This window comes from Canis lupus, chromosome 5 (genome assembly GCF_048164855.1).
Source record: "Canis lupus baileyi chromosome 5, mCanLup2.hap1, whole genome shotgun sequence".
NCBI classification, from domain to species: domain Eukaryota; kingdom Metazoa; phylum Chordata; class Mammalia; order Carnivora; family Canidae; genus Canis; species Canis lupus.
This window is the reverse complement of record NC_132842.1, coordinates 71,169,587-71,193,536: the sequence shown is the minus strand read 5'-3', so window position 1 is coordinate 71,193,536 and position 23,950 is coordinate 71,169,587. Positions and strand designations below refer to the sequence as shown.

The following is a 23,950-nucleotide window of genomic DNA, read 5'->3' as shown; positions in this document are numbered from 1 at the left end:
CCCCTCCTGTGAGCTGGCAGGGGTGCTCTCACCCTCAGGGGGGTGCAGAGGCTTCCAGGGGCTACGGGCTCAGATAACCTAGCCTTTTCCAGTCTGAAGCTCAGGGGCCTGGCAGGCCTGTGTACGACTCATCCTCAAAGACTCACGGGCCCCTGACCCCACCTTCTCCCCGTGAAATGTTGGTCTCATCTCGGGGACCTCAGCTGTCTCTGCTGTGCTTCCCACCCCAGGGCCCTGACATGGTGTGAATATGGGGGCTGGGGGTGAGCAGAACACCCGGGGGGAATTCTGTTATCTACCCACCAGCCAGGCGCTCCCCGTGCACCTGCGTGTGCTGGAGTGTGCATGCACCCACACACACTCACACGCTCACACCCCTCCTCCTCCCGTCCTCCAGCCTCCTCAACCAGGATAGGTGTCAACCAGGAAGCCCCTCCCCTGACACAGGCAGACTGTGTGCCCCACCAGTGACTGTGCCCCAGGCTACACTCTCACCTCCACCTGCCCGTTGGCATCTCCCACCTCCGTCACCCCAAGTAGACTGTGAGCTCCTCAGAGGGAGAGCATCCTGGGGTCCCATGTCCAGCATCAGTGCACAACGGCTCGTCAGTCCGAATGGAATTTCTTCAACCCTCCTCCTTCAGTGCTGCCGTCGCAGGGCCCTGTGGTGCACGCGGCAGGTACTTCCAAAGTCCCGGCTGCATACAGGAAGGCGCAGCAGATGGGTAGAGGCAGGAAGGCCATGAGCAATCGCGTACCTGGACGTGCGTGCACCTGTCGGGGGGACATGGGGGCAGGGGGCAGGATTAAGTACGGTGTCTGAGGAGCCTCCCCAAGAAGGAGAGGTTTGAGGGAAGACTTGCCCTCTTCTTTACTGTCACACGGTGAGGAGGGGACGGAGGCTCAGAGAGGTTGAGTATGTGCCCACAGTCACACAGCGGGCGGGAGGCCAAGCAGGACATCTGCCCACTGTGCCACATTCTAAGCCCTCACCCCTGCAGCCTCAAGGACATTGTAACCATCTGACTGGTGGGGAGGGAATGGAGCCAAGGGACCAGGGCCCCGCGTGAAGCCACAGAGCAGGGACTGGAACCCCACTTACCAATATGAAAAGACTCCTGTCCTAGGAGCTGCCGTTTGGCAGGAAGCCCCAAGGAGCCCAAGGTGGGGTCTTGCACAGCCTGGTGGGAGGTGTTGAGGACACACACCCGTGTCGGGGACCTCTGCCCACCGCCAGTCCAGGCAGCAGGTGACATCCTCAGGGAACAGTTAGAGGCAACAGTAGCGACAGCGTGACTCACTGTGAGAGGATCAAGGGGGAAGCCTTCCGAGGACGGAGCCAGGCCCTGTGTCTGAGCTCCGAGGAGGCTGGCCTTTGATCTAGGGCCCCAGACTCCAGCTGCCTCTGATGTGGGGGTGCTTGTGAAGCCAGATCCCATCAGGAGACACATCAGAACCTTGCAGCCTCATTACTGCTCTGGCCTATTTTCCACTTCTCCTCCCTGGTTGCCGAGGTGGCTGCTATAGTAACGCACAGACAGCGGGGTGACAGGGCAGCTCCGGGACACTGTTCTTCCACCCAAAGGCGGAAAGGCGGATGGCCTTAGGAGACCAACAGGCCTGTGTTGGAGGCCTGGCGCCTGGGCTGCAAGCCCCACCCGCCCCTGCGCTCTGAGCCTCACTGCTCTCGTCTGTAAAATGGGCCAGGCCTAGTCTCCACTTCTCCCCTCGCGGGATCCCGTTCCTTTCCAGAGAAACCCAGCCGAACCCGCAGGACAACCGTGGCCCAGAGCCCCCAGAGAGCGCCCCAGATCAGCCAGGAATGCTCCGTGGTGGAGCAGGGGAGTGCGGCAGGGACCACGGACAGGGCTGAAATGCAAGGGGGCTCCTGCTTTCCTCCCCAAGGGGCTCGTCCTGAGGGAGACACACCGGAAAGTTCCACTGAGGCTGTGTCCCCATCGTATGCCTCGTATTAACACAAGCATCCCAGACTGAGGGGTCGGGGCGGTGGCCCAGCTGGAGAAGGGAACAGCCCCTCCAGACTCTTCAGTGGGGAGAGTCCAAAAGGACTGATTCCCTCTGCCCATGTGCCTCAGGTGACAGGGATGAAAGACCTGCCCCAACACGCCCGCACCCTCCTCCTGCTGCCAGGACCTGGGAGTCTCCCTCCTGGGCCCCAGAGCCGCTCCCCAGACCTGCCATCCGGGTTCCCCTGCCTTCTTCAGAACACAGCCTCCCAAAGCCTAAGATGGCCCTCAAGCTCTTCTTACCTGGTCTCCAGGGCCCATTTCCCAGATGGGGAAACTGAGTCTAAGGTTCATCAGATGGCAGCAAAGAGGGAGAAGAAATAGCAGAAACATTTGAGACAACAGGCCTGACATCCAATCCCAGCTCCAACTCGAGTGCCGTGAGCCAATCCCACTGTGTCTCTGAGCCTCCTTAAGACCTATGACGTGTTTGTCACCAGCCCGCTCCGCACCTTGCCAAGCACCCTGCGCACATCTGTCCGCCTTACCTCTTCTGTCTGTAAGATGGGCCTGTCAAATGGATCTTTGTGAAGTTTAAGGTAGAAAATCCATGGAAAGGGACGCCTCGGTGGCTCAGCGCTTGAGCGTCAGCTCAAGTTGGGATCCCTGGGATCCTGGGATCAAGTCCTGCATTGGGCACCTTGCAGGGAGCCTGCTTCTCCTTCTGCCTACATCTCTCCCTCTGTGTGTGTGTGTGTGTCTCATGAGTAAATAAATAAAATCTTTAAAAGAAAAACTAAAGAAAATCCGTGTAGAGCCCCTAGCACATAGTAGGTGCCCAAGAAGGGTGGCTCCATAGAGGACCAAGGCTGCCCTGACCCAAATCTCCAGGTACTGTGATGGGTGAGCAGAGTGGCTCCTCCCAGACCAACACACCTAATGCCCCTGGGCTCTGGCTGCGGAGCCCCCACCCCCCCACACGGCTCCCCCAGAGGAGGGTGGCCCAGCTGCCCCTCTCCAAGCCTGTCTTCTCTCACATCGCTTGTATTTGCATCTTGAACAGATGGGCCAGTTGGGTGTCTTTTTCCTCATTTTTCACAGAGCGTTGGTCCAGGAGGTATGCATGCAATTAAAAAAGGAGAAATACAAAACAATCCTCTTATTGGGACCGTGGATGGCCCCATCTTCCCTCTCTTGAAAGTCCATTAATGAACTATAATTGTGGAGACAAATCCTTCAGTGAAGACTGCTCCTCAATCCACTCCAGAGCCAGAGACTCCCATTGTAGTCCAAGACCTGAGGAAGGGAGCAAAAATCCTAATTAGTTTAGTCCTGTTTATCTATACACAAATAAAAAACAAAATATATTAGTTGCAAAGCAATTTGCCATCTGTCAATAGTCGGTGGCTGCCCTGGGGAGATGCTGGCTTTCTTTTTTCCTGGGACTTGTTTACAACCTTCCGTTAATCAAACGGAGATCTGAGAGCAACGCGGGAATTACACGGAGAGGGTGGGTTGTGCGGGGGCCTGTGTAGACGAGGGTGCGGGGAGAAGCAGGAGGAGGGAGGGGCAGGAGCTGGGTTTGGAAGACCCCAAGATGCCGGCCTTCACCTTCCTCGGAGTCTGCCCAGAGGGTCCCTTTTAGACTGCCCCCCCCCCCCAGGTGAGAACGGGGAGAGCTGCCTGGGTAAGACGGCTCCAGGCAGGGACCAGTGCAGGTGGGGTTCCCCAGGCAGGGACCAGTGCAGGTGGGGTTCCCGAGGAGCAGAGTGAGAGGGGCCCAAGGGCAAGGGGGCATCGGGAGGGTTCTTTCTTGGGAGGGGGAGCGAGGCTAGGGTGTGGGCTGAGCTGGGGTCCAGCCTCAGCCTGAGCCGCCGGCCCCCTGAGCATATATGCCGCCCCTTGGCTCCATCCCCTCGGGGACCGGCCGGGCCTTCTGGACCCTGTGTCAGCTGGCCATTGACTGCAGGTTGCTCCCCGTGGGCGTGTAGCCTCAGAGGCATTTCCAGATGGCCAGCAGGCTGCTCCCTTCAGCCGCCGACAGCTCTCTGGACTTGGGGCTACTAGCAGCCACCCCTTGTGGCGGGTTGAGGACCGGTGCCCTGATCTGGCCACGGGCATCTGTGTGGTGGCCCAAACTCCATCACTCCCACCTCTGACCCCAGGCGAGGTGGACATCTGAAGGCTCTGGACCCCCACCAGCATCCCCCACAGCAGCCTGACCTCACTTCCCTTGGGGAACCACTGCTGGGCCTTGCCAGTCCTCGGGGTCCAGTAGAAGCCGCTCCAGCCCAGAGGGAGGCCGGGCAGAGCCACAGGCGTGGCCTGTCAGAGTCTGGCATCCTCCTCACAGTGGTGGACGCAGGGAGGGACCCAATCGGAGCCACTGGGACGGAGTTACAGGGGGTCCAGACACATAGCTGGCAAGGTGAGAGCGTGGGGCCCTGGGGCTGATTGGCTGGGAGGCCACCGGGCTGGAGGCCAGAGGCAAGAGCGCAGAGAGCCAGAGGCCTGAAGACGTCACGGAGCCCAGCTCCTCAGCCAGCACCCTCCACCACGGGGTCCCTCACCTCCCTTCTTGTGCCGAAGGGGGTTGGTGTGGCGTGTCTGTCCCTCAAGACCCAGAGCCCTAACTCCGTGTATTCTGAGCCACGGTGCCTGCGGCCCAGTCTCCTGGGCTGCTTCCCCTGCCCACCGCATCTTACACTCTCCTTTGTGCCGTGGGGTTCCTCGGGCAGGGAATCCCCCACCTTCCCCTCCACCCCAGCCAACGATCATGTCCTGGGCAGATGCGCCACCCCCCATTTGTCACTTTCATGGACAATCCTGAAGCTGGCCCCATAGACCTCTGGACCCCCCAACCCTGCCCAGCTCAGGCAAGCCTGGGGACACTGCCAGGCAAGACCAGGTCAGGGGACACAGCCACAGCCTCAGGCCCACCAGGTCTAAGCCTCTGAGCTGTGGCCTCCCCCAGCCTTTGCCCCACGGTCCCTCTGTGGCACGGGGCTCTGGGCACATTCCTCGGCCCAGGCCTGCCCGCCTTTTCCCCACGGCCCCCTCTGACCCAGACCTGCTTGGTGGGGCTCACTCCCTGGCTTCTCACTCCCTGGCTGGCCCCACCAGCCCCTTCTATAGGATCTGGTCTTGTTCCTCTGCCCTCAAGGGCCTGGTCCAGCTCCAAGCTGGACGTTGCCGCATGGCCAGGACCTCGGCCAATCTCTGAGCCTGCTGGCTGCTGGCAGGAGGGTAGGGAAAGGGCACTTCTGTGAGCCCAAGGCTTGGCATTCATGATCCCAGGACAGGGCTGCTGGCCTTGTTCATAAAAGTGTGCCCCTCAGGAATCCCGATTCCTCCACTTTCCAAGGCTGGCTGATTCCACAGGTGAGGTCTTGCACACTTGGAAGGAGATTCTGACTTCCGTGGCCACCATCCTGCGGGGGCTTCTGCAGGAGGAGCTGCAGGGGAGCAGCTTCTCTTACTGAGCACTGCAGACCGGAGGGGATTCCCTCTGGCTCCCCATCTCCTCCCTCCTCCCCCACCCGGCCCCTCTCCCTCCGAGGCTGTTCCAGCACTTTCTGTGATGAAGCAGCCTCATTACTGAAGCCTGCGGCTCATTAGCAGGCAGCTGGAGGGGCTGGGGGACCACCGAGCGACACTGGACGGGGTGGGCGGGAGGGGGAGCACAGAGCCCGGCCGGAAATAAACATGTGCTCGGCGCCTTATGGTGACCTTGGGGTGTTTGGATCCGCATCAGGCATCCTGGGCTTTTCTTGATCCCTGGCGACCCCATGTGATCTTTACAGGGGCCTGTGGTGCTGAGCTGCTGTTAGAATGGTCCTCCCTTTAGGCGGTGGGTAAGGGCGCAGGGAGGGGAATGACTTCCCCAGGGTCAGACACCTGGAGGCCGCATGCCTGACCCCAATCCCCACAACCCACATTTATTGAGCCCCTCTGGTGTCTGGGACCTGGACCTGTAGTACGGGGAGCTCGCAACAACCCTACGAGGTGGGGGGACTCTTATTATCCCATTTTATAGATGAAGATACTGAGGCACAGAGAGGTCAAGTCTTTGCCCAAAGCCACACAGCTCCATTTTCTTGCTCTCAGACCCCTTTCCCTTCACATGGAGATGGAATTGGGGTCTTTGGCGGAAAAGCCAAGCATCACGGGCGTGTGTCCGTGGCCCCCACTGAAGCTGATCTCCCCACGAGCCCTGGGGTCAGCGTGGGGCTGAGGGCAGAGTTGCTGGTGGGGAGGAGACAGGTTTCTAGGCACGAGGACCAAGCAGACCGACGAGACCAAGACTCCTCAGCTTGAACTGAGTGAGTTTAATCCTATATCTGCTGCTGGTTTGCTGTGTGACCTGGGAAAACCAGTTCCCCGCTCTGGGCCCTCATTTCAGAGGCTTCTAGGACTCGGAGGAAGCAGAGATGCCCTCTGAGTCCCACCTTTCTGCCTGGGCTCTTACCCCCTTCCCAGTGGGAGTGGGGGGCCCAGCCTCCCCGGCCTCCCTGGCCCTGGAGGCTTACTCCTCTGCAGCTCCTCCTCCCACCTCTCCACAGCCTTCCTCCAGCCTCCACTCCAGCAGGAGAAGAACGGAATTGGGAACCGACTGGACGCCTGAGACACGGCTGGGCACTGGGGACACCCACCCACATTCAGTGCTCCAGCTCTCAGGTGAAGGAGGGGTCGCTGTCATCCCCAGGTCACAGGTGAGGAGACCGAGGCTCAGAGAGGGTGAGTACTCAGTCCAAGCAGAGGCTGGAATCTGAATTCAGGCGTGTGGTTGCAAAGCTGGCTGTCCCCTGCTCTGTGTCACCTTCCTCTCACAGTGCCTGGCGGGATCGCAGCCGAGGCCTTGCCCTTTACGCCGCTGGAGGACATGATTTTCCTCAAGTGGGGGGAGCCCCAGGGACCCAAGGACACGTGGCTCAGGACAGTCCTGTGGAGCCAGGGGCGTCAGGGGCGTCACACGCTGTGTGAGCAGGTGTATGCAAGCCGGAGCACACCCGGGCCATGACCCCAGCTGGTATATTCCACGGTCTCTTGTCCCTCTGGGTTGATGGCAAAGACCATTATCGAGGCCCCTGTGACCCAGTGCTCACTGTGCCCTGGCTTCACGGGCGTGGCACACTCTTTCATCCTCATGGAGCCTCCCAGATTGGGCCCGATTACCCGTACCTTCCACTTTAGGAAACTGAGGCCCAGAGAAGGGACCTGCTCACAGGCACACAGCTCGTACCTGCTGGAGTGAGAGCCTCCAGGCGAGGACCTTTGCCCACTGTGGTGCACACACGTGGGGGTGACAGCCCTGCCCTGGGAGGCAGAGAGAGGAGGCTCAGGGGTCCCACGTAGACCCCCGGAAGGAAGCATGATGCCCTCGTGTCCTCAACAGTCCCGGGCACCCCCACACTGTCCCCACGGTGCACACGGCTCTCCGGTCCCCACGAGCCCCCACTCCAGCCGGGCGGCCTCAGGCTCTTCAGACCCACCTGTCTGGGCGCTTCTCTGTGGGCTCAGGTCTTCACACAGAATCCTCACGGCCACCCTGAGAAGCGGCCTGAGATCCCCCCGTGTTACTGATGAGGAGACCGAGGCCCAGAGAGGTTAAGGGACTCGTCAGAGGTCACAGCAAGTGCCAGAGCTCGGTGACCCCCCGGGCCCCGTCTGACTCCCTGGTCTTCTGGTGGTTCTCTGACTCCGCAAGCCTTCCAGAACATTCCCTGCACCTGTGCCTCTTCTCCCTCCCTGCAGAGCAGGCTCAGGTGGCCCCAGAGCAGCCCAGGGGACGGTGGCCTCCCAGCCCCTCCTCCTGGGCCCTCTACTTGCATGGACGTCGCCCAGGGTCCACTGGCTTCTCCAGCGAGCGAACCCCGGGGGCTCGGGGGAGCCTCCAGGGGCCATTACAGGACCCGCCTCGAGGCGGCCGGCGGCTCTCTCTGCCCGGGCAGCCCCTGTTTGAACCTAAGTGCAGGACATTTCCGAGCGTCCGCATCACGTTCCGTGTGCTGACTGTCCCCCGAGGCCAGCTGGCGGCCGGCAGAGCTCGGGTCCCGCTGGCTTCTGGCTCCTGTGGGTCTGGGTGGTTGGTGCTCGGAGCTCCCCCCATAGGGAACGGAGGGGCCGGGCGGGGACGGAGCCCTCGGGCAGCCCTGGAGCCTGCCTCCCGGCCGCCTGGCTGCTGTGCTCTGTCCTGGGCCTCTGTCTGTCCTCCGGGTGGTTTGCTGGTGTCTGCCTGTCCCTCCCTCGCTCTGTCCCCTTCCCTGTCTCTCTTGTCTTGTCTCTCTTGTCCCTGTCTTGTCCCTGTACTGTCCCTCCTCCTCCCCCTCCTTCTCCTCTCAGCCTCCTGATCCCCTTGTCCCCTCCTCACCCCCCTCCCCATCTCCCCTTCCCTGTCTACCTTCTGTCTAATGTCCAGGGTCAAGGTCACAGCTGCAGAGGCTTCTCTTCACCTGCCCACCAAGGGGTCCTGGGCTCTGCCCTGGGCCACAGTGAGGGTGATGCCCAGAGCCTGGGGTGGGGCAGGGAGTGGGGGAGTGCTGCTGGGTGAGCAGGGCATCGAGGGCCCTTGCCATTTACGGAGCATCTGCTGGGGGAGCGGCAGGGAAACCATGGCTGAGACAGAACAACCTAGAGTCTAGACCCGGGCTTGCTTCTCAGACTGCCTTGGCTGTGTGCCCAGGGCAAGTCACTTACCCTCTCTGAGTGTCTGCATCTTCACCTGTAAAACGGGTACATATGGTAGTGCTTCTGTGAAGACGAGACGGTGCGTGTAAACTGCTTGGAGCCACGCCTGACTCCAGAGCGTGCGGGCCTTCCTAGCTGGCATTATCTCTGCACGCTGGGCCTGTGCTAAGAGCTTTGCTAAATCTCTTCTTTTTACTATGTAATTTTCCATATGTACAACAGCGTCTGTATTGCATGCCTATCTGTCTACCTATCCATCTATCTATTATGCTATGAACCGTCAGGGTGCAGCAAACACCAGGGAACCGTGGTTTGAGATTATGTATAAGTGATGAATCACTAAATTCTACTCCTGATACCAATATCACACGCTATCTTAGCTAACTTGAATTTAAATAAACATTTGGAAAAAAAACATTACCAAGAGCAGGGGTACCCCTGGATCCCCTCACCCGCTGCATCCCCCACACCTACCTAGAGGTAATCACCGCCCATCATTTTACTGTTTTTATTTTTATGTTTTTGGAGGGAAATGTAGACTATTTTTATGACTTTGGGCAGAAAAGGAAGTATTGCCCAAGATACAAAGAGTGTGAAGCGTAAAGAAAGAATTGGTAAACTGGATTAATTTAAATAAGGACTTTCTATTCATCCAATGTCACTGTAAACAAACCAACTGGACCCATAAGCCATATGTGGGACCAGACATCATAGCATATACACCATATATGATTCTATCCTAAATATACACAACTTCCCGAAAAGACTAAGAAACCAATAAAAGTCCGATAGAAAATTAGGTAAAAGACATGAATAGGTATTTCAAGAAGCCTGAATGGCTGATGATCATCGGAGAATACATGTGATGTGATTAGTAATCAGACAAATGCTGATTATAGAACATTGAGAATCCCCATCTTACACCTGCTGGGCGGAAGAAGGGAGGCTGGGGAACAATGGACCCCCTCCCACACTTCCGCTGGGAGCAGAAACAATGGGGGCGCTTTGAAAGTCGATGTGGTGCTGTCTTGTAAAGTCAAACTGCACACACCTTCTAATTCCGCAGTTGTTCTTGGAGAAGAGGCCCCAGAGACTCCCCTGTACATGTGCCTCGGAGACTCGTACAAGGATGTTCACAGCAGCTTTGCCTGCAATAACAAAAACCCAGAGACAATCCAATCAATATTTCCGAGTAAGTGAATGGATCTCTTGAGTCCCTTCTGACTCCAGGCTAGAAGTGTCAGACCTCGCAGCAGTCCTCGCGACCAGTGATGCGGGCTGAATGGACTGCCCGGCAATGGACGGGGCTCCCTGCGGACCGGATCACTCACAGCAGCCCCAAGTGGCCCCTCGCTGAAGGGTTCGGTCTGAACATCAGTGCCCCCCAGCTTCTGGCTGGGATCAGGTGCCAAGCGCCCCAGGTGGGGACAGGGCTGGCCCAGCAGCTTCACCCGACAGGCCCATTTCCGGGGCCAGGAAAGAGGAGTGTGACCCTCCGCAGGACCTCAGAGACCCTCCCCCCAGCGCCCCATGTGCAGACGGCCACCCTGAAGCCAACAAGTCTTCAGGATAGAAGGTCACAGATTTCTAAGCTTCAGTCCCATAGTCTTCCCAACACCCCATGCCACCCCTCCAGGATCCCCCACCCCCCTCAGCAGGCTCAGAGGTCCCTAGGCAAGAATTTGTCCCTCACATGCACATTCCCAACAGACTGAGTTACAGTGATGGACAGCCACCCCCCCTTGCTACCATCCCCCTCTCCCCCTCTGTCATCAGTGGCTGGAGCTGCTTCCCCACCTCCCTCCAGTTCATACCAAGAAGCTCTTGAGTAACAGCAGTGGAAGTCCCTTCTCTTTGGGGGGACACCGTGTTCTTCCACCTGCACCTCTGGAGGGCTTTTGGCCATCAGCCAAGCCAACTACCTTCTGCTTTGCTTGCAACATCCAGTAAACAAGGCTGAACCTCCTGAGCTGGGGGCAAGGACAGGGGCCCTTAGATGATGGCCAGGGTGGGGTCAGGGAGCAAGTTACCATCCTAGACTGGGTGTGGGGATAGGCTCCATCTCAATCACTCCAAGACGAGCTGCCTGGGCTCCAGGCACCAGGTCTCTGGTACGAACCCCCTCCCTTTCACCCTAGACCTCCCCAGCCAAAATCCCAAATCACTCATCTTACCCTAGGCTTTGCTGGGTGTGATCCTGAAGACAGCCCTACATGCACTCCACCCCCTAGACCTCTACTCAGACCAAGAGTAATACCTGGGGAGAATACTGGCTTTGATGCCCCTGGGGGATGGATCACCCCACAGGCCTGGTAAGGGAGGACAGCAAAGTCCCCAGACCTTCCCAAATGTCCTTCCTCAGGCAGTGAGCTTCATCCTGAGACCCCTGAGGGTCGCAAAGCTGCCTCTCACCCCCAGGAGCCTGGATCTGGGTTGAGATCTTTTGGGAACAGCATGGGAGGCTCAGGCTTTGGTATCAGGCGGGGATGGGCCTCATCAGTCGGGAGACCCTGGGTACGTCAGCTCCCCTTCTGGGCCTCGGTCCCCATTTGTAAAAGGGGATGACCCTGGTAGGATCAGATGCGATCGTGGTGAAGTGCCTGGCATGGCACCAGGTGTGCCGGAAGGGCTCCGTTTACAGACACACGGCAGAGACAGACACACCCTGGCTGGGATGAGCCAGAGGCCAGAGCCCTGCCCGTTCCCCACACAGGCTTCCTCAAGAGGGTGGAGTGAGGAGGGCGGCTCTATCACAACTTGCTGTGTGGCCCCAGGTAAGACTCTTCCAGCTTCTGAGCATCCGTGTCCAAATATGAACTTGATCTGGTGAGGATCTTTCAGCTCTATGATGCACCGATTGTATTCACACCCTGGCTGACTGTCTGTGCCTCAGTTTCTCCTCTGCCCAGAGGATGTGACCTGTTCTAAACTGTCTCATGAGCCACTTAACTCGAATGAAGAATTTATTCAACAGTGTGATCCCCTCTGCCAGGCCCCAGGCTGACCCCTCCCGCATCCGGCTGACTCTGAGCCTCCCTTGCTGTCTCACGCATGTGTCATGGTGTGGAGGGGCTGGTGCCGATCGGCTCCCTGCAGGAAACCACTGAATGTGCAGGTCATCCAGGCCATGCTCGGGGGATCCTGGGCCTGTGTCCTGGGTGCACTGGGGCTGCAGTCCTCCCCCCAGGTAGAGGGATGGAGGCCATGAACTTTGCCTAGACCTTCCCCGGCTTGGGAGGGCTGAACAGAGACAGGAACAGGGCCAGAGCTGCCTGGCCCTGAAAGCCCAACCGGTCCAGCACTTATTCCACTAAGTCAACAAGCTCAGCTGTCTTTCCTGTTCAGACAGCAAACCCCTGTCCCAACCCCTCAGAGCTTTGTGGCCAGGCCTGGGGGATGCCTGCTTGCTAGTGAGCACTCGTGGGTGCCTGGAGCTGCTAATCTCAGGTGCAGGGTAGGGTATCCCTGGGGCTCCGTGCATGTGTACACCTGGGCACATCCTTGCTACCTCTCTATCCAGGCTGCCCACTAGGAATATGTTCCCATGTGGGAGCCTCACTGGGAAGCCAGCAGGAGGGGCAGTGATGGTGATGGAGCCCCTACCAGGGCAGGTGCATTGGCATTGCAAAGTGATTCTCTCCACGACCCAGAGAGGAAGCTGGTGACACAGAGGGGGAAACAGACTCAGAGAGGGTGAGCAGTTTGCCTCTGTCACCCAGCCAGAGGTAGCAGATCTAGAATTCAAACCCAGGTCTACTCCAGAGTCCACACCTACCTAGCACTGCACAGCGCCCCATGACCTCAAGGCCACCCAGATCTCACCTGTGACATGACCCATCTCGCAGATGGTGAGTTTGCCAGCATCATGAAGGACATCCACCTGCACCATCCTCATCACTGCCCACAGCGTCACCTAGGGCGGGAAGCATCATATCTATTTAATAGATGAGGAGACCAAGTTTCAGTGAGGTGGGGGGATTTGCCCTAAGTCATCAGCTGGTTGTAAAGAGCAGAGCTGGGATGTGACCCTAGATCCATGCGAGGCCAAGCCTGGGATCACAGGGGCTTGTCCTCAGCTCTCTCTGCCACTTCTTGCTCTGTCGACCCCCAGCCCCTTCCACTGATGCCATCACTTCCCACCAGCCAACAGCCTTGGCATGCCTCTCTTCGGGCTCTGGGAGAGTGTCTGCAAAGTGTCAGCTACAATCCCTGCTACCCCAGAAACTCCCATCCTTTGGGAGGAGAGAAACCCATGGCATGATCAGCGTTAACTCCGCCAGGGAGGTGGGCTCTTCAGATTGCAGATGACAGTTCTTAGAGGGAGAGCAAACGCTTTGGATGGCAGAAGCTGGCTAGGAAGAAAATCCCCACAGGCTGGAGCCGCAGAGCGAGGCTCACACGATGGGATTTCATATGTAAATGTGAATTTAGCATGCAGTGCAAAGCTGAGCTGCGATGAGCAAAATAAATCAACCATCAGGTACAGGGGAGAGAGACAGGCCTGACATGAGAGCTGACAGGGAGCTCAGGATGAGCCCACGAGATGACATGTCTCTCATGTCACCTGTCCCTTCACTCCCCCACCTCCTCACCATTCCGTCCATTCCCAACCCAGGCTCTTCTGACGAGGCAGAGAATCCCCAGATCTGGCTAGCTCAATAAAAGCAACAATAATATTAGCAATAATGGAAATAATTCACATAATCTCTATCTTTACAGCAAACTTGCAAGTTTGGTACGGTTAGCAACATTTTATACAAGAGGAGGTTGCAGCTTAGAAGAGCTAAATAATATAGAACCAGTAAGTAGCAGGGCTGAGATTTGAACTTTACTTTATCTGACCCCAAAGCAAACACTCTTCTATGCACATCTTGCTCTCTTTTAGACCATGTTAATAGAGGTATGGAGTCTAGCAGAAGGGAGGTGAAAGTCCTATTCAACTGGGCCCAGACTCCTCTGTCATTCTGAGGAACCAATGGTAGAAGGTCATGGATAAACTTGTCTAAAAGCAGACCCTCCTGCCTGAGAGCTTGGGAACTAAGTCCCATGGGTTAATTAGTTCATTCATTAACTTAGTTTTATTAGGATCCCATTTGTGTTCCAGGCTCTCTTCTAGGCCCTGGAGACAGAGAAGTGAAAAAGGTTCACAACAAGGTTCACAACACGGCCTTGCTGTCACAAATTCGCACTCCAGTAGGGAACACGGATGATAAACAAATAAATATATACCAAGAAGTGATAAGTTCTATGAGGAAAAATAGTGAATAGAAAGGGACTAGGGATGACAGGTCCCAGGGAGCTGCAGATGTAAAGGCCCTGTGGTAGGAACAAGCTTGATGTGCTCAGGGAACAGCAGGGAGGCCAATGTGACTGGAACAAAGTGGGCAGTGGGGAGGGAGGCGGGAGATGAGACGTGAGGGGTTGACAGGAGAAAGATCACTTGGTCTAGAGGCCACGGTAGACTTTGGATTTTATTTTTAATGTTGAGGGGATCCATTGCAGAGTTTTGAATATGAGAGTGATATGATCTGGTCTATCCTAAAAATAACATCACTTTAGCTTCTGGATGGAGAAGTAGAATAGGGAGCAAGAGCAGAAGTGGGGGGATCAAGGAAGAGGGACCTCAGAGTTCATGTGCACCTGGGGGGCAGCTGGAGGATAGTGGGGAGAGGTGGCCACTCACTGAGAAATTATTGTAAGAATCCAGTGTTTCTCCAAAAAAGAAGAGGCAAAGTGAGCATGAATGCCGCCCTCAAACATCAGAAAGACTGTCACATGGATCAGGGGTCATTGTCCTTCTGTGTGGCCCAGATCAGAACCAGGCCCAGAGAGCGGGTGAAGCCACAGGACAGCTGGGAGGTGGAGCATGCTTCCTGGTGGAGACAGTGACCTCTCTGCCCCTGGAGGCACATAGCAGAGGTCAACCCTCACAGCTCCCCAGGTGCAGCAGAGAGAGATCAGCCTTTGCGATCAGAGAGCTGGACCCGAATCCTCCTACCTCCGCTTATTACCTGTGCTGCCTCGGGCCACTTCATTTTTCTGAGCTTGGTTTTCTCACCTAATAGTGTTACTCTAGGAGTTTAATGCAATCAGGTACATAAAGCACCCAGAACTGTGCCTGGCACAAAGGAGGTGCTCAGTAAATGTCAGCAATGATGATGATGATGATGACGGCAAAGGATGGTGGTGATGGTGATCATGATAATGGGGATGATAGGGATGGTGACGATGATGCAAATGATGATGATGATAGTGATGATTGTGATGAAAAGATCATGGTGAGAATGTGATGACAATGAGATGGTGATGGTGACAATGGGGATGCTGGTGATGGAGATGGTGGTGGTGATGATGGTGACAATGATGGTGATGATGCTGATGACAAGGGGAGCAATGGTCATGATGCTACCAATGGTGATGGTGATGAAGGTGACGAAGATGTGATCAGGGATGGCGTGTTATTGCGTGGGTTGGTGGTCGCTGTTGAAGAAGGAATTCAAGCTTCAGGCAAAGGAATGGACTAGAAGACCACTAAGCTATTTTCTAATCCTAAAATTTCACGAGGAGACACTTACAAGGTGGCTCATCACTGTCAGGCAGGACTCCCTCTGCCTGTTGACACCATCACTCCCTTTGTGGACTTCCTCCCCGGAATTTGTTAGCCCGAATGGAGCAGTAGAAGCACCCCCAGGCTCAGCTCTGGAACGGTGGGCCCTGCCCCAATTTGTGCTCAACCCTGTGCCTCCCACACTCTGGGTGGCTCTGGGAACCAGAGGGGGTCAAGATGCTCACCTCTGTGGACATTTCCCACTCTCCCACAGACAACGGTCATCCAGCTCAGGTTATGGTCAGAGACCCTGGGGGTCATAAAAAGCCTTAGATTCTCTGGGGCACCACCTCCTCCCATGAACAGACGAGACACAGTCCAGAAAAGGAGAATGACTTTCTTCAAGTTACAAGCAAAGTCCACGTCTCCTGATTTCCGGTTTAACTCTCTGCTTCACCATAGTTGATCTATGGACCCTATGTTCCCCCAAGTAATCGACACCAGCCCTCTGGGCCCCATTTTCCTGACAGTAAAACCCCTTCCTGCCACGTGAATCTGATCCAACATTTCCAGGTGCATAGTCTGGTAACCTAGGCCACCTTGAGCCCCCAAAGTATCACTTTATAATATAGATTATGTAGATAATTTATTTAGAGACTTCTTGCCTTCTGCTCATCTTAGCCCAGGTCCACTGTCTTTTACTCCAGTAGAAGCAGCTATGTCCTTACCGATTTCCTTGAGATTTCTGTGGGTTAGTCAGTTTTGCTTTCTCTCTGCCATCCTGGACTGTCCCCTGGTGTATCTTTTAGGAATTGCATTCCTAAAAGCTGCCAGAAATGGATGGGAACAAGAGTGCCTCAGACAAATGGAAGACCATTATTATTTTTCTCATTGAAGAGAATGTTGGACATAGAAGTTCCCATTATGCTATGTCAGCTCCACGTGTTTTTTTCAACGTCCCAGCCTTCTGTGGTTTTGCTTTACCTTCCACAGTGCATGGCCTCATCCTAAAGCTGGCCCATTGACCCTATGATGGCTGCTGGATCTCCAGAAATTTCCGTAGCATTCCAGACAGGGAGGAAAAGCAAGGCAGAGGACAAAGGAGCAAAGAGGGTTCTGTGCGCTGCTCAGCTCTCATCAGAAAGCTTTTCTGGAAGCCACGCTTAACAATTCTATTCACATTGCACTGGCCTTCCTGTCTGAAAGGAAGGGAGGGAGGGACTAGTCAATATACCCTTTTTTTTTTTACAAGACTGATTTACTTATTATTTTAGAAAGAGAGAAAGCATGAGCGGGAGGGGCAGAGGGAGAAGGAGAGAAAGAATCTCAAGCAGACCCTGCGCTGAGCAGAGACTCTTACGGTGCTTGATCTCACACCAATGAGATCACGATGGGAACAGAAACCAAGAGTCAGATGCCTAACCAACTGCGCCACCCAGGGGCCCCTCACAAATATAACTTTTAAGCAAAGCACCCATCCACCTCCAGCAGCCTTGTTATTCCTGCTACCAAAGAAGAGGAGACAGAGTTCTGAGTGACAACCTGCCACCTGGACCTCACCCAGCAACTAGAACATTTAAATAAGGACCTAGAGATGCCAAGACCAGAGCTCTGGCCCCAGAGCCGAATCCAGGAATTTTCCTCATGGGAAATGGAGGGGTAGAGAGCCTCTGATACCTTCCTCCATTTTAAAACAAATTAAAAGTCATATTTTAGCAATACGTGCTTACTGCAGAAAAAATTTTAACCATAAAGGAAAAATAAAAATCCCTTCTAATCCCCCACGCAGAGATAACATCTGTTGGAATTTTTGCATCCATCCTTCTGGGTTTTGTTTTTCCTATGCTCATATTAGCAAAATTAGAAATTTACTTGGTGTCCAGTTTTCTATGCTCCTTTTATTTCCTGACTTTACTTTTGTAAGCACTTTCCATCGTGCGTTGCATTTGAAGATCTCATTTTTAATGGCCACACAACAGTGCATCGTGTGGGCTGTCCCATAATTGACGCAGCTACTCCACCACTGTTAGGCAGCTAGATGACCTCCATCTCACTGATGCTGGATGCCCGACCCCAAACACAGAGCTTTGCCTCAATCTCTGATTACATCCTTATGGCAGATTTCCTGTCTTGCCAGATCTGAGGGTATGGAGATTTTTTTTAAGATTTTATTTATTTATTCATGAGAGACACACAGAGAGAGAGGCAGAGAAACAGGCAGAGGGAGAAGCAGGCTTCCTGCAGGGAGCCGGACATGGGACTCGATCCCAAGACCCCAAGATCATGACCTGAGCCAAAGGCAGACTCTCAACCACTGAACCACCCAGACGTCCCGGGTATGGAGATTTTTAAGTCTTTCAATAGATATTGGGGAAACTGACCCCCTGGAAAGCTGGCCTAGGTTCATTTCTGAGCATCTTCAAATGGGCACCTGGCACTCCCCACTCACCTCTGCCCGACTCCCGCTTCAGCCTCCTCTCTCCTGTCTCTTGAAAATACAATGGAAAAGTTTATATTCTGAAATATCTAATCAGGTATTTATCTCTAAGTACTTTTAAAAAGTCAACATAATTACTCTAGTCCCATTAAGTTTAATTTGCAGTAAATTATGTATTTAGCATGAAGTTGGGGTTGCTTTGCTGGTTGCAGTGGAGCTAGGGTTTGGCTGTTTACAGTGGGAGCCGGTGATGACAGTGCAGGTTGGGGGGTTGGGCAGCCTGGGGGCCTTTCTTAGGGAGGTGGTATCCCCAGGGAGGGGGTGGGAGAGGACCCTCATGGCCTGGGAGGTAGAGAACTGCACCAGTGCCCCAGCGGGTGTTCCAGGAGACTAGGAGAGGGAGGGAGGAGGGCAGCGGCTGTCTGGTTCACTGGATATACTGTGGTTCAAATCTTGGGGTATCTGTGGACCCTCCCATGTGGCTGTTGTACAGGTGGACTGTACAGGTGGGCTTGGGGCACAAGTCACACCGGGTCTAATCGCAGAGGCAGGCACAAGGATTTTAGTTCCTCTTCCAAAAGCCAAGAGGAGCAGTAGGAGGGATTTAGGCCAGAGTTTCCTGCTGGGAAACCCTGTAACAGCTCTGGGGGGATGGAAGGGAGGGGCATGCAGGATAGCAGGGCAATGAGGGAAGGGGTGATGCAGTCCCCCACGTAAGGGATGATGGTGGTGACAGCAGCTCTAGACTACCCACCCTGTGTCCCCTGAGCCAGCTCTGAGTTCAACTGCACCTGCGGTGGGCGGTTCCCAGAGCGCTGACCACTCCCCACTCAGGCCCCATTGGCTGTGCCCTGGGGGCTTGACCAGCCACGGGCAGGGTAACCTAGAAGTACTAGAGAGTCACACTCCAGGGACGCCCCCCTCAACCAGGGAGGTATGGGCAGGGTTGGATACACGGATAAATACCCAGCTTCCCTCTGAGGGACAACTCTGAGGCACATTCTACACACTTCCTCAGAGGGTCCCAAGCAAGACTGAGCCCACAATGTAACCTGCTCTCTGATCCACCCTTTAGGGCTTTCTCCCTCTCGATCCCTGTCCCCTCCTCACTGTGCCTTCTGGGATCCAAATCCACATAAGCCACCTGCACTTTTGGAGGAACCCAAACCCAGATAGCTCTGGATCTCTCCAGAAAAGCTGCAGCCGTATGGATAGAGTGGAGCGTTGGAGAGGTAGTGAGGACAGAGGGATAAGAGTGATGCGCAGGATGCAGGACGAGGAAGAGGGAGAGGTCAGCAGGCCCAAGATTGATCAGCAAGTGAATGGAGGTTCTTTCCTGTGTGTGTGCACGTGCGTGTGACCCCACCCCATTTCCATTACCCTAACAATATCTCTGTGATCTATTAATCAACAACCCCAGCCCCTTTCTGCCATATAGATCCATTTTGCATGCCCTAGAATTTCACATGCATGGAATCCCATGTTAGGTATCCTGGGCCTTTGCTCAACAAAATGTTTTTGAGATTAACCTGGGTGTATATTTGTTAGCAGTTTACCCTTGTTTATTGCTCAGTGTTTGTCTGCTATACCAGTTTGTTTATCCATTAACCTGTCAATGTAAAATTGAGTTAAATTCACTTTGGGACTATGATGAATAAAGTCGCTATTAAAATACTTATACAGTCTATTTATAAAACAAAGCTTTTATTATATTCTGGTGCTTAAAAGTGTAATTCCTAGATCATAGAGTAGGTGTATATTTTACACGACAACAAACTGACATGCTGTTTTCCAAAGTGACTGTATTATTCTGCATTCCTCCAGAAATGTATACAGTTTCCATTTGTTCCACATTCTGCATCAATACTTGATATTCTCAGTCTAATTTTACTGACAATGCAGATCCCTGGCAGCTAACAATGTTGAGCATTTTTTTCAGGTGTACTCTGGCCATTTGTATCATTTTTAATGAAGTGTATATTTAAGTCTTTTGCCCACTTTTTTGAGTTTTTTTTTTTCATGATTGATTCATTGGAGTTCTTTCTATATGCTGAGTATAAGTCCTTTGTCAGGTATAAGTATTGTGATTATTTTTTATTCCAATCTGTGGTTTGCCATTTCTTTTTCTGAATGATATCTTTTGAAGAATAAAATGTTCTTATGCTGAACTTCAATCTGTCATTTTTAATGGCTATCGTAGATAGTGTTTTTGTGAGTGCATCTTTAGAATCTTGGCCGAGGGGCCCCTGGGTGGCTCATTTGGTTAAGCATTGGACTCTAGATTTTGGCTCAGGTCATGACCGCAGGGTTCTGAGATCAAACCCCATGTTAGACTCTGAGCTGCGTGTGGGCTTTCTCTCTCCTTCTTCCTCTGTGCCCCCACCCCTGCTCATGCGCGCGCTCTCTCTCTCTCCCCACCGTCTCTTAAAAAAAAAAAAAGAATCTTGGTCCACATCCAAGATCACAAAGGTGTTTTCCTAAGATTATTCTCTTATTTTTCAGTTTTCATGTTTACGTCTGTTTTATCTCAAATTCCTTTCTATATAGAGCATGAGGTTAGAGTCCAGGTTCATCATTTTTCCATAGGGATACAGATGTTATATGCTTATTGTCTTGAAATCTACTTTCTCTGACATTATAACCACACCAGCTTTCTTAGGCTTAGCATATCTTTTTCCATTTTTTGCCATTCAGCCTCTTTGTATCTTTGTATTTCAAGTATGTATTTTGTAATCATCATTTATTTTTGAAAAGATGAACTTTTATACTGAACTTTAATTTGTCATTTTTTTAATTTTATTTATTTATTCATGAGAGACACAGAGAGAGAGAGAGAGAGAGGCAGAGAGAGAGAGAGGCAGAGAAACAAGCAGAGGGAGAAGAAGCAGGCTCCATGCAGGGAGCCCAATGTGGGACTTGATCCCGGGATTCTAGGATCACACCCTGGGCTGAAGGCAGCGCTAAACCACTGAGCCACCGGAGCTACCCCAATTTGTCATTTTTCATGGCTATTGTAGATAGCCATTCTCACACTAAAATATCTCTCAGTCTTGGACAACATATATATGTATGGCTTTATCTTGGGTCTCTCTATTGTATTTCATCAATCCATCTGTCTATTCTTGCTTTGCCTTGATTATTGTAGCTTCATAGTCTTAAACTCAGTTTTATTGCATTTATGTATAATTTTTAAGATAGTTCATTGATTTCTAAGAAAACAAAAACAGAAACCTGTACATTTAACACAGGTATGCGTGTTAAATCTACAGATCAGTTTAGGGAGGACTGACATCTCAGTCTTCTAATCCATGAACATGATATGTCCTTCTAAGTCTTCCTTAATTTTCCTATGAAATAATACACAGCCTTCAGTATAGAGGTTTTGCACATAAAAAATCCTTAAATATTATGTTTTTGATACTATTGAAATTGTATTGTGTCTTAATGTTTTTAAATAAGTGTGTTTTTAGTACAGAGCAGAATTCAGCAAGCTTCCTATAAAAAGCCATAGAGTAAGTGCCCCAGCATTTGCAGACCATACACTATCTGTCACAACTATTGAACTCTGCCCTGGTAACATGGAAGTAGTCGTGGACCACGTGTACACAAATGGGCTCTGGCTGTGATCCAACAAAAGTTGATTTATGGATGCTGAAATTTGATCTTTGTATAATTTTACATGTCACATTTTTAAAATTTCTTCCAACTATTTAAAAGTTTTAAGAAGCATCCTTAGCTCAAGGGCCATAAAGAACAGGTGACCAGGCAGATTTGGCTCATAGACTATAGTTTTCCAAAGTCTGGCATACAAAAATCAATTGATGTTTAGACTTTGACTCATATCAGCAACTTGTTAAATTTGCCCATAGTTTCTCATTTTGCTTGTAGTTGAATTCTGTGATTTGTTAAACTCACTAGTAGTATTTTGTAGATTCCTTAGGTTTTTCTATCAAACATTTGTGCCATCTGTGAATAATCAGAGGTTTAATTAACGTTTCCAAATTCCAAGGCTTTTATTTCTTTTTGCCTTATTGAACAAACTAGAACTTCCAACGTAATTTTGTGGGTTTTTTTTTAAAAGATTTTATTTATTTATTCATGAGAGACAGAGAGAGAGAGAGGCAGAGACATAGGGATAGGGAAAAAGCATGCTCCCTGTGGGGAGCCTGACTGGATCCTCAGACCCTGGGATTACGATCTGAGCCAAAAGCAGATGTTCAACCACTGAGCCACCCAGGTGTTCCTCCAGTATAATTTTGAATAGGAGTGATGACAATGCACATCTTGACTTGTTCCTGATGGGGGAATAGCTTCAGTTTTTTTTTATCACTATACCTGATGCTAGCTGCAGATCTTGCATAGAGATCCTTTATAAGATTTTTTTTTAATTCCTTCAGTTTCTAGTTTGCTGAGTTTTTGGCACAAATGGGTGTTGATACTTTAGATAATTTCTTGTCATTTATCCAAATGATCATATGGCTTTTCTCTTTTGTTATGCTAATATGGTGAGTTATTTGGATTGATTTTCAGATGTTGAACCACTCCTACATTCTTGGGATAATTTCTACTTGGTCATGATGTAGTAACCTTTATATATATATTTCCAGATTTTTATGTGTTAATAATTTTTAGTGGCTTTGCATCTGTCTTGAGCTTTCTTTTAATGTCTTCGTCAGGATTTGATGTCAGGTTTATGCTGGCCTCAAAATGAATTATGAAATTATGAACTGTCCCTTCCTCTTCTATTATCTGAAATAATTTGTGGAAGGTTAATATTATTTATTTCAAAAATGCTGAATTAATCACCATTTGGGCCTGGAACTTTTTTTGTGCAAAGGATTTTTAATTATGAATTCAATTTAAATATTAGATATAGGGCTATTCAGAGTTTCTATTTCTTCTTTCGTTAGTTTGGGAAGTTTTATATTTCAAAACATATTTTTGAGTTTGTCTAAGTTGTTGAATTTATTGGCATAAAGTTCATAACACTCTCTCATTAAGCTTTTAATACTTTCTATAGTGATGTCTCCACTGTTCTTGATATTGGTAATTTACATTTTCTGTTATTTTCCTCACGCTGTCTTAGTCAGTTTGAATTGACATAACAAACTACAATAAAGTGAATGGTTTAAACAACAAAAATTTATGTGTTACAGTTCTGGGGGCTGGGAGGTCCAAGACCAAGGTGCTGGCTAATAACCTCTGATTATTCACAGGTGGCACAAATGTTTGATAGAAAATCCTAAGGAATCTACAAAATACTACTAGTGAGTTTAACAAATCACAGAATTCAACTACAATCAAAATGAGAAACTGGGCAAATTTAACAAGTTGCTGATATGGGTCAAAGTCTAATTTGGGCCCTTCCTTGTTTATAGACATCCTCCATCTACCATGTCCTCACATGGAGGAGAGACAATGAGCTCTTTGGTGTCTCTTTTCATAATGATGCTAATCTTATTGAATCAGGGCCCTACTTTTATGACCTCATTTCAAATCCCCTGCCTTCTTATAAGCCCCACTCTAGTACTGTCACATTGGGAATCAGGGCTTCAACACATGTATTTGTTGGGGGGGTGGCACAATTCCATTCATGGCACATATCTTCTTGACAAATTGACCCTTTGAATATGTTTCTCTCTGTCTCTTATGTGCTTATTGTCTTGAAGTCTACTTTCTCTAACACTATAGCCACACCAGCTTTCTTAGGCTTAGCATATCTTTTTCCATTTTCTGCTATCAGCCTGTCAGTATCTTTGTATTTAGAGTATGTATTTTGTAATCATCGCTTATTTGGGCCTTGCTCTTTTTAATAATTTGAAAATCTATTTTATTTCAAGTACTGTGCCTGTGTTGACTTTATCATCTTTCCATTTGTTTTATATTGGCCCCATTTGTTGTTGGTTACTTTGTTTCTCCTTTCCTGTCTTCTTTTGGGTTAACTGGGAATTTTTTAGTATGCCTATCGAATCCCTTCATTGGTGTTCTAATTATCTTTCTTTGTGTTATTCTTTGTATTTTTGCTACTGATTACAATATGTTGTCTCCCTGGGGCTCATTGAAGTCTGCTCGCACATGTCTATTCAGTGGCCAGTATGCATCCCAAATTTATCACAGTCTAACTTAAGTTAATATATACTGCTTTATCTATGCAAAAAATTTATAACCATGCAATTCTGTTTATACTCACTCTCATTCATTGGCAGTTATTATCATTTATTTTACTTCTGCCTGTGTTGTAAACTCCACAATACATGATTATTATTTGTACTCTAAACCACTAACTAACTCTAACAGAATTAAAGAGAAAAT

General features: G+C 51.3%; 1 long non-coding RNA gene across 2 annotated transcripts; it reads right to left on the bottom strand.

The window, feature by feature from the left end:
- Positions 1–2,994: 2,994 nt before the first annotated feature.
- LOC140633044 (uncharacterized) lies at positions 2,995–14,879 on the bottom strand. Of its 2 annotated transcripts, XR_012030688.1 has the most exons (4): positions 14,666–14,879; positions 12,477–12,567; positions 9,706–9,802; positions 2,995–3,263 (listed from the first exon to the last, which is right to left on the bottom strand). It is a non-coding gene; the product is annotated as an uncharacterized lncRNA (long non-coding RNA). The 2 variants fall into 2 exon arrangements; XR_012030687.1 differs by lacking the exon at positions 2,995–3,263 and having other exon boundaries at positions 9,322–9,802.
- Positions 14,880–23,950: the final 9,071 nt, after the last annotated feature.